Source organism: Delphinapterus leucas, chromosome 8 (assembly GCF_059928025.1).
Source record: "Delphinapterus leucas isolate spDelLeu-1000000601 "Yukka" chromosome 8, BTC_Dleu_Yukka2, whole genome shotgun sequence".
NCBI classification, from domain to species: Eukaryota; Metazoa; Chordata; class Mammalia; order Artiodactyla; family Monodontidae; genus Delphinapterus; species Delphinapterus leucas.
Genome location: NC_143136.1, coordinates 115,220,385 through 115,225,415, shown reverse-complemented (window position 1 = coordinate 115,225,415; position 5,031 = coordinate 115,220,385). Strand labels below are relative to the sequence as shown.

Genomic DNA, 5,031 nt, shown 5'->3' with positions numbered 1-5,031 from the left:
TGCCTTGAAAATTAACTTTTAAAAATGCATCATCTGAATTCCTCCTGCTAAAAGACTAATGAAATTTATTATTTTTCTATTCCCTAGAATATATTATAATTACCTTTCAAGTGACTATTTCCAAGGATCTTTTATTTCAGCTGAAATGGGATAGCTAAAAAGAACTAGGCTTATATATCAAAAATAATGGGTCTCTTTCTTTAAAACTAAAATAAAACAGACACAGTGTGTACCAAGCACCTCACCTCATTTAAGAAAATGTCACTTTTCACCAGTCACTTGACTGTACTGAAAACCATGCTCAGATGCAGAGTCCAAGTAAGAAGTACGGAGAATTGAAACTGCCCTCTGGAAGAGAGAGTCGGAACTCAAGGACACTGTCTCAAAAACTGCAAAACACAAACAAAAATAATGCAACTGTTTAAGATAACCAAAGGATGGGGAAAATTGGCACACTAAATATCACTGAATACTGATACAGGAAATATATCATCTATGATAATAGGAAATAATCATCTATTTCCTTCCTGTATAATTAAGACATTTACAATGTGTTTTGGCTACCATATCTGGACTATCTTAAAAGATCTCACATGTGAAAATAACCTAAATGGATTATAACTGAGGGTGAATGACTTTTAATGCAAGAATAAATCCCTTTTGGTTTCAAGCTGGGCGCTGTAGCCACACTGGGTAAAAGCAGATGCAACTGTAGTGTCAAGTTGGTGGTCAGCAACTGCTTAGACCAATGCTTCTCATTCTTAAATTTTTTTAAACCTAAGCCACATTTTGATAAACTTACCCTTCCTGTCTTCTCACCAAATCCCCAAGGAAGTCTGTTAGGTTCCTTGGAAGGAGCCTACTACTGCACACTCAGCAAACACATTAGAAATCATGTTTCTTTGGGGCTTCCTCACCAGCCTGTACATGTCTATTAAAATTTACTTCTTATGGGCTGTATTATAAAATCATCATTTTACAAAAATAAAACTTTATTACTTTTCTTGAAAGTGCTTTCTTCAAACCATACCCATGTGTTATCCCAAAGATGCTGGTATACCCCTCCCATGAGAGGCATGCTTCCTAATTGAGAACTACTGACTCAATCCAGTAATTCTCTTGATTGAGCCCTTGTGTCTTTTGATTTTACCAGTCCTCACTTAGCAAGAACTGAGCCTAATGAGTTCTCATAACATTGAACTATTTGATTTGTTTACTCCTTTCTATTTACCTCCTCTCTATTCTCTTTAACAAGGTTGGGGGGGCGGATACACACTGATTATTTGTAAATAATAGAGAGAATAATTTATGTAAGACTGGAAGTTTGGGCCTTACAGTATAAATAAGTACATTAATCTGGCTTCCTACTTATACCAGGACTCTGCCAATTACACTAGAGTTCAAAAGTTAAAGAAAACATAAGCTTTTTAATTAAAATTAATTTATGAACAACAGATTAAAAAACCCTAGACTATTACAGAAATCAAAACAAACATTTCAGTAAAATTCATTTGGACTAAACTGTCCTAATGCTTCAATTCCCAAGGTAATTTAAAAATGATTTTGATAATAATACTTCATCGTATCAAAAATAAAAGATTATAAATAGCAAGGAAAGAAAGAAAAGAGGATGAAACACTTAAGAATATTCTGAAGTTGGCACATCTGATCTATATCGATTGCATCTGACTTTGATTTTTCCTCAGTTTCACCTTCTCTCTTTCAATATCGGTATACCAGTGCTGTGAAAAATATGGATATTCTAAAGAGATTCAAACAGCAAAACACCAGTGATAACAATTTAAAAATTATGGCTTTCTTTAGCTACTTCCTCAAAACAAACTGGGAAGCCTATGCACTTGCAAACTCCTTTTACAAATAATCTGTACAGCTAGCTCAAATGCAAATCAGGATTCCTTTAAAAATTATAATTTTGGAAACCTAGTATTTAAATTTTTTAAAAGGCAATATAATATTTAAAGAATCTAATTATACCATGAGGCTCAATATTTGTGAAAGATGTTGCTTACAAGTGAAAGAAATAAAAGTTGTCATCGCTTTGGAAATGACCAATCTATGATTATCAACTTCCCTAAATTCTGCAAGATGTTAATAGATTATAAGTTTCACAAGTACTGAATACTACATATATCCCCAATTTTGAGCGTCAACGCACAATAATAAGCTGAAAACTGTGAGAAATAATGCAATTTAAAAGACCCCATCTAATACAATGTGGGGAGTACTGCTCCCAATAAAGCTAGGACTAATGGTAATGATTTAAAATAAACAAGGAGGAACAAGTAAGAAATGACTTATTTTGTACTTTTATACTGTAACTTCTAAAACCATTTATTTATGGTTAAAAATGCTTCCTTTTTATGTCAGCACTCTCCAAATAGCCATATGTTAGAAAAGTAATAATTTTACAGTTGGCAGAAGGAAAAGCATATCAAAAGAGAAGTTAATGGAAAACCACAGTAAACCCTGAATCTTTCATGACTTCATAATAAATGACCTCAATTATACTCTCAAGAAAGCACAAGTTTCCTGCTCTATAATTAAGGACATAATGAGAATTTTACTGATAAATCATTTGACGTTGTCTCTTCCCACACAATGCGCTTTCATTTAACCGCCTAAAACAAGCGTACAAAACGAGGAGCATTAAATAAATGGATAGTTTCATTTTTTGCTGAGCAATGCACATGCTCTAGTTTAACATTCAAGATGATCAGAATATTAAGAGAAAGAAGAGGGGGCTATTCCACAAAGAAATCTAAAGCAACATCTAAGAAGGTAACTTGAAAAGTACCTGTCTGTAAAGCATAAAGAGTGTCCCTTACGGTTTAAGTGATCAACAAAGAGCACATGGAAAAAACTGAAGTTGAATCAAAATGGCTCTGAAAACTGAGTTAATATTCTTTCCTGTAGCACCTGGCTTTGGGCACGTTTCTCTGCCATTTGTGGATTGGATCTTAAAAGTCAGGTCAAGCTTGGGTTTCCCTGGTGGCACAGTGGTTGAGAGTCCGCCTGCCGATGCAGGGGACACGGGTTCGTGTCCCGGTCCGGGAAGATCCCACATGCCGCGGAGCGGCTGGGCCCGTGAGCCATGGCCGCTGAGCCTGTGCGTCCGGAGCCTGTGCTCCGCAATGGGAGAGGCCACAACAGTGAGAGGCCTGCGTACTGCAAAAAAAAAAAAAAAAAAAAAAAAAGTTAGGTCAAGCTTGACACAACAAGTTGGATTCTGCTCAAAGCGCCCTGCATCAATCTCCCCCATCTCAAAATCCATGACAGGGATACTGAGTGTCTGATTTCGGGACACTTTTTTCTCTCTTTATAACTTCTAATAAGAGAGATAAAAAAATTATAAACCAGCTTCTGATGCTATACCACAGGTATCTATTTTCCATTCAATAAGCATCTGGTCTGAAAGCAAATAATGAGATGAACAAACGTCAACAACTTAGGTGTCACAGTAATCTAACAGAATCTAGCCACTTCTCCATCTCCCCCAGACTTACATGACCACAACTCCTGTTTGTGAACTAAGCAATAGCACTTATCAGAGACAGAAACACTAAGAACCCAACAATATGTGCCATTAAAGGCCCTTATTAGTAGAAGGCAACCTACACCTTTTAATACTCTCCATGCCTATATACTGTATCTCCTCTAAGTAGGTCATTTGACAGTTGTTGAAGGAACAGCCCATTCTTTAATCACCTAATCCTAAAATGTACTAGCCTTACCTTTAAGATATCAAAGGACTGCCAGTTTAAGATATATACAGCTTTTTTAGAACACAATTTGGCAGAAAGTAACAAAAACTTAAATGGGCATACCAAATAACCATTCCATTTCTGGGAATCTATTCCTCAGAAATATTAGCATAAGTGCAGGGGTTATATGTCCAAGGGTGTTCCATGCACCAACACCTATAACAGCAAAAACACTGGAGACAACCTAAATTGCCATCAATAGGGAAACACCTTGCACTTACTAAATAAAAACAAAGTAAATCTGTATATACTGACGTACAAAGATATCTATTGTATACTACTGAGTGAATAATATGTATTATCTGTCATTTTGGTAAAAAAAAAACCATAAAAAATTATGTGTTTGGAAGTATACAGAAAAAGATGTAGAAAAGATGGGAAATCCAACCGTTAACAGTATATACACCAATGGTGATTGGGGAGTGGACAAAAAGGAGAACTTATACTTTTGCCTTATATATATCACTACAATTTAGATTTTTCTTACATAAGCATGTATTACTTCTACTATTTAAAATATCTCAATTTAAAATCAAGTAAAATAAATCATAATTTCAAAGAAATACAAATAGAGGAGTGTGACAATTTCTCTTGAACACACACACCTTTTCTGATGCAATTTGCAAACTTAATCACCTATCAATTTTGGACTAATAATTATAAGAAATCTGTAGCTACTGGAAGTTAGAATTTTTAAAAAAGTCCTTTCATTTTACATGATCTAAATTAAAATCTAAAAAACTGTACTGTGCACCTTTGGATTCATTAGTAATAGCTTATAGCATTTAGTTTAATACCCACTCTTCTCTGATATGAACCTTGTCTCGGTCTTCTCTCACAGGGAATGGAGCTGGGAGGGTGGTCTTAATTCATTTGCGCCAAGTATACCCCCGGACTTCTTGACATAGTCCTGTTCTCTGCTAATGTCATAAATGCTAAAATGAAAACAGAAAAAATTAAATCATAAAGTGAATAGTTCTATTTCAGGCATATCTACTATATAAATAAATGTTTACTGAGCATCTAGTTTGCATTAGGTACAATTTTGTAATGTTTCCCTTCTTTGTCAAGTCTCCAGAGCTAAAGGCTAAATTTGCTGTATAAGAAGTAGTAACACACATAGATTGAAGTGGTTTTCCCCCAATTCTTTAATTTCTAAAGAAAATTTTCTTCGCAGAGATAAACAGGAATCAATTTTGCCTCATTGAAAAAAACCTTTCAAAATGCACAGATTATAGAACCACACCCA

General features: G+C 34.9%; 1 long non-coding RNA gene across 1 annotated transcript; it reads right to left on the bottom strand.

The window, feature by feature from the left end:
- Positions 1-245: 245 nt before the first annotated feature.
- Positions 246-4,740, bottom strand: LOC149748634 (uncharacterized). Its single transcript, XR_016394203.1, has 2 exons — positions 4,584-4,740; positions 246-3,186 (listed from the first exon to the last, which is right to left on the bottom strand). It is a non-coding gene; the product is annotated as an uncharacterized LOC149748634 (long non-coding RNA).
- Between the last annotated feature and the right edge of the window lie 291 nt (positions 4,741-5,031).